The sequence below is a fragment of the Macaca nemestrina genome, chromosome 15 (assembly GCF_043159975.1).
Source record: "Macaca nemestrina isolate mMacNem1 chromosome 15, mMacNem.hap1, whole genome shotgun sequence".
NCBI classification, from domain to species: Eukaryota; Metazoa; Chordata; class Mammalia; order Primates; family Cercopithecidae; genus Macaca; species Macaca nemestrina.
Window position 1 is genome coordinate 96,189,804 of NC_092139.1, and position 9,989 is coordinate 96,199,792.

At 36.0% G+C, this 9,989-nt stretch overlaps 1 protein-coding gene and 1 long non-coding RNA gene across 10 annotated transcripts in view; both read right to left on the reverse strand.

The window, feature by feature from the left end:
- Positions 1-9,989, reverse strand: part of LOC105495739 (tetratricopeptide repeat domain 28) — a 715,636-nt gene that overhangs the window by 616,520 nt on the left and 89,127 nt on the right. The gene's annotated exons all lie outside the window — the stretch shown is intronic.
- The window catches only part of LOC139358773 (uncharacterized), a 50,349-nt gene that overhangs the window by 19,953 nt on the left and 20,407 nt on the right, over positions 1-9,989 (reverse strand). Inside the window, exon 2 of the long non-coding RNA XR_011614282.1 lies at positions 1-9,535. This exon is cut by the window's left edge and continues 19,953 nt beyond it. This is a non-coding gene — a long non-coding RNA (uncharacterized lncRNA). The remainder of the gene's footprint in view (positions 9,536-9,989) is intronic.

Sequence of the window (9,989 nt, forward strand, 5' to 3'; positions counted from 1 at the left end):
TATTTTATGTGTTTTCTGGTTGTTTTGTGGTCTTTTCTTCCTTCTTTCCTTGCTTCCTGTTTTCCTTTAAGTGAAGGTGATTTCCTTAGGTGATACTTTTTAACTTTTTGCTTTTTATTTATTGTGATCTACTGTATGTTTTTTGACTTGAGATTACCATAAGGCTTGCAAATAATATCTTATAACCCATTATTTTAAACTGATGACAACACTGATTGCATAAACATACAAATAAATAACCAAAAAGAAAACTAATGAAAACGCTACACATCAGCCCCTCAATTTTTAACTTTTGTTGTCTATATTTACATCTTATTATACTATGTCATAAAAAGTTGTAGTCATTATTTTTGATAGGTTCACCTTTTAGTCTTTCTACTCAAGATATGAGTAGTTTACACCACTGACACACAATATGTTCTCAGTAGTTGTTGAACTGAACAAATTATTTAATTAAAACTAAAAAGAAACAAGAACTAAAGGAGGGAGCAAGATGACTGAATAGTAACCTCCAGTGATCCCCTCCTCCAGCCCCCACCACTACAGGAACACCAAACTGAACAATTATTCAAACAAAAAAATCACCTTTATAAGAACCAAAAATCAGATGAGCAGTCACAGTATCTGGTTTTAACATCATATTAAGGAAAAAGGTACTGAAGAGGATAGAAAAGACAGTTCTGAATTGCCTACATCACCCTTCCCTTATCTCCTGGCAGTGCCCATGTAGCATGGAGAGAAAATGTGTTTTTAGGGGAGACAGAGTGCAGTTATTGTGGAACTTTACATTGAAACTCAGTGCTTCCCTGTTACATTGGAAAGCAACACGGGGCAGAACTCAGCCAGTGCTCATGGAAGGAACATTTAGACCAGCCCTAGCCAGAGGCAAATTGTCTATCCCAGCTGTTGGAACCAGAGTTCCAGCAAACCTCACCACCATGGGCTAAAGGGCTCTGGGATCTTAAATAAACTTGAAAGGCAGTCTAGGCCACAAGGGCTGCAATTCCTGGGCAAGCATATATATACAAGTACATACACACACACGCACACACAGTATAGCTATATATGTGGTTATATGTATAGCTATATATATGTACAGCTATATATAGTACATATATACATAAACACTATACGTAGCTATATATAACTAATTATAGTTATATGTATAGTTATACATAGTTACATGTATAGTTATATATAACTATATATTCATTTATCAATAATTATGGTCATATATACAAATGTGTGGGTATATATACACACAAAAAATCATATAGTCACATATGCAAATGTGTGTGTGTATATATATACATAGATACATATACACATACACACACACAAAAAAAAAAACCTAAGGGCTGAGCATGGTGGCTCATGCCTATAATCCCAGCACTTTGGGAGGCCAAGAGGGAGCAGATCATTTGAGGTCAGGAGTTCAAGACCAGCCTGGCCAACATAGTGAAAGCCCATCTCTACCAAAAAATACAAAAATTAGCCAGGAGTGGTGGCACACACCTGTGGTCCCAGCTACTCGGGAGGCTGAGGTGGGAGAACCACTTGAACCCAGGAGCAGAAGTTGCCGTGAGCCAAGATCGTGCCACTACACTCCAGCCTAGGTGACAAAGTGAGACCCTATCTCAAAACAAAAAAAAAATTATACACACACACACATATATACACACACACATATATATAACTAGATAAACAGATCATTTCAATGTATTGTGTTGATAAAGTCTACAATAAGGACACATACAGGGAAATAAGTAAACATAAACAAGGGGCACTCTACCCAACCTGAAGGTAGTTATTGACTTATTATTCCTTCTCTGCCAAATAACAGGTGATTATACAGGCTGAATGGATAACTGCACCTTCCTAATTTTCTCATTATAGGGTTGTGTCTTATAATGTGATTCTTCAAATCTTATTAATGTACCATGCCATCTTTTACCATCTCCTTTACCTCTCTACAAAGATGCCCTTTATGCTATTTTCAATTTACTTTTTCATGAGTCCCATGAATTTATCTATCTGCTTAGGACTAATTTTTAGGTTTTTTTTTTTCTTAACTTTAATTAAAATAGAGGCAGGGTCTCACTATGTTGCCCAGGCTGGTCTCGAACTCCTGACCTCAGGTGATCCACCTGCCTTGGCCTCCCAAAGTACAGGTATTATAGGCATGAGCCACCTAATTTTTAGTTTTTTTACACAAATTTCAAACATAGCTATATTTAAAGTAAGCATTTACTAGAGAAATTATAAAAATATTTACCAAATACCAGTAAGATACTAAACACTATGCAAAATCTAGAATTAAATATTCTTCCTACTGAATGTAGAATTATAATTATTTTTATCTGAATCTATTTGCTTTTGTTTGACAAATCTAGTATTAATTCCTAAAGTAATTCATAAAATCTGTTATTTCTGGAGAAAACCACTGACTCTTCAGATTTCAGCTATCTATCTCATTCTGAAAGTACAGCAAAGGCTGTCTCAAAAAGTTAAAATCTTAGAAGTTTCAAACTATATCCTTTGAGACTAAATGAAAATCAATATTTATTTAAATCAAATACTCTCATTCTATTTATTATTTGCCTTTGCAAAGGCTCTCCTCCATAGTTAAGAAAAATGTATTTATAAAAAATAAAGTAAAATTAATTTTAATAATTTTATATATCGATATGGTTTGGATTTGTGTCTCCACCCAAAACTCATGTTGAATTGTAATCCCCAAATGTTAGAGGAGGGTCCTCATGCGAGGTAACTGGATCACGGGGGCAGATCTCTCCCTTGCTGTTCTTGTGATAGTGAGTGAGTTCTCACAAGATCTGGTTTAAAAATGTGTAGCACTTCCCCTCACTCTCTCTTCCTCCTGTTCCAGCCATTTAAGATGTGTCTGCTTCCCCTTCACCTTCCGCTATGATTCTAAGTTTCCTGAGGCTTCCTCAGCCACGCTACCTGTAAAGCCTGAAGAACCAACCTCTTTTCTTTATAAATTACCCAGTGTTAAGTGTTTTATAGCAGTGCAAGAAGAGACTAACACGACATCCTTTGAGATAATACACCCTATAATTTCACAAAATAGGGAGGTAGTAGTGAACTAATATTAGGAGATTCCAAAGCATAAATAATACATTGTAATTCAGTGAAGAAAAGTCTAAAGTAATGGAAGTATTTAAGGAAGGTAATTATCATGAGTAAATATCAAAAGCATACCTAAAATTTGAAATTTCAATCAGGTTAGGAGCATGATACCACTAACAAATAGAATTCAACAATTTTTATCGACAGATATCATTGCAAGAATATTTATTCCCTCTTTGGGAGACCAAGGTGGGAGGATTGCTTGAGCCCAGGAGTTCAAGACCAGCCTAGGCTGGTGAGACCCCATCTCTACAAACAAACAAACAAAAGAACATTTCTTCCTTTTGTAATATGGCTTATTTTCATAAGTATCTATGTTACTTTGCATAATCTTACAAATAAATCATATATCTGTAAGCCTGCAAACAATACATGGATATATGTGGTATCTCAAATATCTAATACAAGGCCTTAAACAGAGTTAAGGACTTTATAGACTTTTGAAAGAGAGTATTACTTGAAACACTTTGGCAAGCACAATGTTTTATCTCAAAATATTATTAAGTGGTTTCCTTTTCTGAAAAAAAGCAACATTACTGTAATAATTTTATGGCCCATAAAGCAAAAATTCATACCTATAATTATCACCGATTTTTCTTAGATAATAATAGATGATTACTATACATGTTTTCAAATTTATCTTATCAGAATATATTGGGATGATTAACTGACCAAGCTCTGTCTAGCGCTAAAACTTAGAATGCCTTAAATATTGCTACAGCATTAAGGGGTGATAGGGAGAAGAAGATCTCAAAAAACAGAAGCAAAAATATTTATTTCTTAGTGCCACCAAGAAGACATAATAGAGCTTAAAAGTAGCGCTTAAACAGAACAACTTAAAATTTACACACAGATTATGTCTCACAGAGGATAAGTAAAATGAACTAAATAATCCGAAATGTTGAAAATTCTTTCATATTTCTTTCAAGGAAGACATGGCTGGAAACAGTACTGTAATAAAACAGTCTAACAGCTGCAACTGTGTATTACTTAAGGAGGACTAAAGACACCATCTAATTATTTTTCAATGTCAAAATAGTAAATATAAACATTAAAATGAGAAAAGGAGATTGAAATTCATTAAATGATACATGCTAAATTTCAGGGGTAACCTAATACGACTAGAAAACTAACGAATCCCAAAAAAAATCCATTAAACAGTTTTATGTCTGAAAAATTGGAATGCATCTTTTTTGCAAATTAAAGACAGATTGTAAAGAAGGGTTAGAGTTGGAAAGTTCCCTGCTCATCAAATTAAAAACAAAAACTCTATTCATAAAAAAAAAATACTTATGTGGTCAAGTCACATTCTTTGTTTTAAAGTTTTTATATCCAACTTGGGGTAAACACTTTACTTGTTATTCATAATGAGAAATGATCAGTATAATGGGGGTTCCTAGAGCATGTGGGTACATTCCAGGTGATATGTAAGTAGCCATTTAAGATACTATAGGAAAGGAAGAAACACACCCTTAATACCCAGAGGAAAGAGTGTGATCACATGATCAACAGCTGGACTTGATTAAAAAGAAATACCAGGTTAGGCTAGATGGTGGTTCTTCCAGTTACATGAGGACACAAAGGAGAAATGCTACATTTCTCATAGCCTGTTGCCTAGCAATCTCAATGCCTGCCGCTCTACCCACCCCCGCAATGCAACCACCTCTTCTGCCTTTCTTACAGCATTTAAGTATTTTTGTCATTTTATAAAATCATTTTTTTAAAAAATGAGGACATCATTAAAAAAAGATTGATTTCACTTATAATTTGTGATTCATTTTCATTTTCATAAGCAGGATAAATAGAAACTGAAATTTTTTCTTCAACAATTAAGTAAAAGTTACAAATGTGTACAATATTGCTTTAAATGAAATAAATTGCACTGGGACAGTAGAATTCCTGCTTTCTGAGGATTGAAAGTTAAAATGCAGGATAAAAAGCAGATGACTAACAATTCATTCTTCCTTAAAATCAGCTGTGCAATACAACAGAAGGTTAAGAGAGAATGTAGTACTATGGAAACAACACAGTTTTACTGAACTGTGAACTAAAGAGTTACATTAAATACCCATAATTCCTTGTGAAAATCTCTTTGTTTTTCTGCTTGTCAGCATCTGCATTTTACAGCTGCCTCTTTCAGTATGGACCATCTTGCAGAAGTTCAGGAACTTAAAACATTAATATCCAGGAGGTTTAAAAAAAATCACAGCATTAATAACTTACACAGAAAATTCTTGACTATAAGCTGAGCAGAAAATAAATCTGAAGACTGGAGATGACTATTTACAGAATATAAGAATAAAAATATCTCTTTCAACTTGGAAAAAGTATTTATACATGCAAAATTCTTTTAAAACCAAAAAAGCAGATGGGTCAATACCAGGTCTGAGGTATTATTTACCACAAGGTTAAAATCCCCAAAAACTAGTTATTCTTATAAATATATATTCTTATAAATATATTCTGATTCTCTCAATCATGTATTATTTTCTCTCTCTCTCTGTTTTTTGTTTTGTTTTGTTTTGTTTTGTTTTGGGTGGGGGCACAATCATACACAGCTGACAGCAGCCTGAAACTCCCGGGCTCAAGCGATCCTCCTACCTCAGCCTCCCAAGTAGCTGAAACTACAGGCACATTCTTTTCTCAAATGAAGACCATGTTTTTTTCTTCTGAAATAGCCTGATGCAACAAACAAAATTCCAGCAGTATTCCATTTCTTTATTTCAACATGATTCCTTTTCTTCCTCATCATTATTCCAACATAATCACAAAAGCAGCTCTCACATCTCCTGATACCACCATTGCTCCTACTGCTCATTCAAATTATTCCTCATTTCAAGACAGGTTTCTCCCCAGGAACCTGGATTCTGCAGGTTAACAATAGGATTTCCGTAGCATCACCATCTTTAATTCCTTTGTCCAACCTAGCTAAAGCTAGTGTAATTCTAGCCTGTCTCATTTTTTCGTATCTTGGATCCAGATCAGCAATGTCCAATGGAACTTCATGTGATAATGGGAAGATTCTATATCTAAGCTGACTAATATAGTAGCCATTAGTCACATGTGGCTATTGAATGTTTGAAATGTAGCTAGCATAACTAAGAGACCTTTTTTAAACATTATATTTAATTGTAATTAATGAGTTTAAATTCAAATAGCCACATATATCTAGCACCTACCATACAAGACAACACAGATTTTGATTGAGTCCTTTTATTCCTACCAGAAATGATTTACTTCATTTTGCAGGTGATGAGAGTTATTAAAAAGTTGGATTTATATTTTAGAAAGCTGTTTACATTTAGAAAGCTTTCTCTGTCTGCTTTATAAGAGAATAATTTTAAGGGTTGGAAAGAAAAATAAATGATGAAGTTCTGAAAAGTGCTCATCAGATCTGGCAATTAGGAGATCAATGGTAAACTTGGACTAAGAAGTTATAGAATAGTAGAGGTGGAAACCTAGACTTCCAGTAGTGACTACAAATATAGACTATTCTTTTAAGAAGTCTGGCTCTGAAGAAAGAAAGGAAGAAAGGAAGTGGGGAACAAACATCATAGAGAAACTGTCCTGTGAGAGAATTTGAAATAAGGACCAGGACCTTAAATTAATTACTCTATTTAACTTTTTATCAGTAGTCCCCAACCTTTTTGGCACCAGAGACTAGTTTTGTGAAAGATAATTTTTCAGTGGACCCGGGGTTGGGGAGATGGTTTTGGGATGATTCAAGAACATGAACATTTATTGTGCACTTTATTTCTATTATTATTAAATTGTAATATATAATGAAATAATTATATAACTCACCATAATGTAGAATCAGTGGGGGACCTGAACTTGTTTACCTGCAGCCATACGGTCCCATCTGGGAGTGATGGGAGACAGGGACAGACCATCAGGGATTACATTCTCATAAGGAGCACGCCACCTGGCTTCTGTGCATGCGCAGTTCATGATAGGGTTCAGGCTCCTATGCGAATCTAATGCGGTTGCTGATCTGACAGGAGGCGGAGCTCAGGCAGTAATGCAAGCTATAGAGAGCAGCTGTAAATGCAGATGAAGCTTCGCCCACGCTCACCTCCTGCTGTGTGGCCTAGTTCCTAACAGGCCATGGACCAGTATCAGTCCATAGCCCAGGGGTTGGGGACCCCTGCTTTATATGATCCTCAAAACAAACCTGTAGTAAGCCTTATCTCCATTTTATAGAAATTAAGCCTCAAAGGGGCTAGGTGATTTGTCCAGGGACACCGTGGTGGAGCTGGGATTTAAAACTAGGGTTTTTTTCATGCCAAAATTCATTGTCTTAAAGGTCAATAAAGAACTGAAGAGAGAAATACAGGATTGAAACAGTGAAGAATCTTTGAAAGATGGGCAAGGGGAAGGATAGCATTAGGAAAAATACCTAATGTAGATGATGGGTTAATGGATTCAGCAAACCACCATTCCCCATGTATACCTATGTAACAAACCTGCAAGTTCTGCACATGTATCCCAGAACTTAAGGTATAATTTAAAAAAAAAAAAAAAAGAGGCCGGGTGCGGTGGCTCATGCCTGTAATCCTAGCACTTTGGGAGGCCAAGGCGGGCGGATCACGTGGTCAGGAGATCGACACCATCCTGGCTAACACGGTGAAACCCCATCTCTACTAAAAACGCAAAAAATTAGCTGGCCGTGGTGGCGGGCAACTGTAGTCCCAGCTACTCGGGAGGCTGAGGCAGGAGAATGGCGTGAACCTGGGAGGGGGAGCTTGCAGTGAGCCGAGATCAGGCCACTGCACTCCAGCCTGGGCTACAGAGCGAGAAAGAAAGAAAAAGAGAGAGAAAGAAAAAGAATGAGAAAGAAAGAGAGAGAGAGAGAAAGAGAAAAAGAAAGAGATCAATTTTAACTGTGTTTTAGTTACATCTGTATTGGACGCAGTTTTACAAATAAAAGTAATAAAAATCAATAACATATAGATTTTTAAAAAGAATCTGTAGAAAGATTAAAGATAAAGTGAGAGAACAACTGATGGGGCAAGACTCCATAGATTTCTATCTATGGAAAGACAGATATCAAGTGAATACAAATGTACACATATTTATAGTATAAGGGGATGACAGGAAACAGATGAAATTAAAACCTGATGATCTTTCTTTTCCCTGTAAAGCAGAAAGCAAGACCCTGTGTAAGAGGATGAAAAGGAAAAGGAAAGTTTAAAGATTGATGTTTTGGCATAGTCACTATAGGAAACAAGAGAGGAATGAACCTCATACCTGAAAAATTATTGCCTGTTTATCACTAGACCTTAGATCTTGATGTTTAGCTAATAATGCTGAGTACCTGGCACATTTAAAGCATATATAGAAAGTGCTTCAATCAATATTTTTTATATGAGATCAAAATTCTTTGGATATATATATACAATTTTCAGCTATTTCGTATAAATAATACAAAGATATGAAGTGTCACCTTTCACTGGACTTACTACAAATCAGAGGAAACTAAATGTGATTAATAATTTTATAACTGGCAGGGTGGTAGTTCACGCCTGTAATCTCAGCACTTTGGGAGGCCAAGGCGGGCAGATCATTTGAGGTCAGGAGTTCGAGACCAGCCTGGCCAACATGGTGAAACCCTGTCTCTACTAAAAATACAAAAATTAGCCGGGTGTGGTGGTGGGCACCTATAGGCCTAGAACTTTGGGAGGCCAAGGCGGGCGGATCATTTGAAGCCGGGAGTTCGAGACCATCCTGGGCAACATGGTAAAACCCCATCTGTACTAAAAATACAAAAAAAAAAATTAGCCAGGTGTGCTGGCATACATCTGTAATCTCATACACTCAGGAGGCTGAGGCATGAGAATTGTTTGAACATCACTTAAACCCAGAAGGTGGAGGTTTCAGTGAGCTGAAATTGTGCTACTGCACTCCAACCTAGGTGACAGAGTGACAGTCTGTCTCAAAAAGATAGTAATAATAATTTTATAATTAATAATGCTAAGACCATGCATTTGTACCACAATTTGAATTTTTATACAGGCCTTTCAGATCAATTATCTTGAATTCTGAACTCTAAAAGAATCCTCCTAATTTTTATTTATTTATTTTATTTATTGAAACAGAATCTTGCTCTGTCACCCAGGCTGGAGTGCGCAATCTCAGCTCACTGCAAGCTGGGACTATAGTCGTACACCACCACGCCTGGCTAATTATTCTACTTTTAGTAGAGATCAGGTTTCCCCATGTTGGCCAGGCTGGTCTCAAACTCCTGGCCTCAAGTGATCCCCCTACTTCAGCCTCCCAAAGTGCTGAGATTATAGGCGTCAGCCACCATGCCTGGCCTCAATCCTTCTAATTAAAACATTCAAAGTCAAACAGCTTTTTAATCTCTAAAGTGTTGGTGATTTTCCTGAAAATTAAAAGAAAATGCACTTATAAAAACATGCTGTTATTAAGAGTAAAATATAATTTTAAAAATATATATAAAGCCGTAAACTTCAGTAATTAAACATACTTTCTGTCAACAGGAACTATAATTTACCTTTAAATGTCATTTAAGCTTGGCTTTGATAGGAACAAAGCTTAAAATTTTAAAACACCACAACACTTTGGATGTGGAATACTGGAAGTAGGGTTACTCCCACCCTTACAACAAGAAAAATGTAAATAATCTGAACAAATATATTTTTCTAGAAATCATCAGAGGGCTGAGGTTGCAGGACAATCAACCATGCTCAAATTTAAAGAAAGGCAGGTGTCTCCACGGAGAAATGGGAGACAAACACTTGATTACTGGAAGCAGACACCACTTGCTATGCATCTCATAGAAAAAATGCAGCTAAAATTTATATCAAATCACTAGA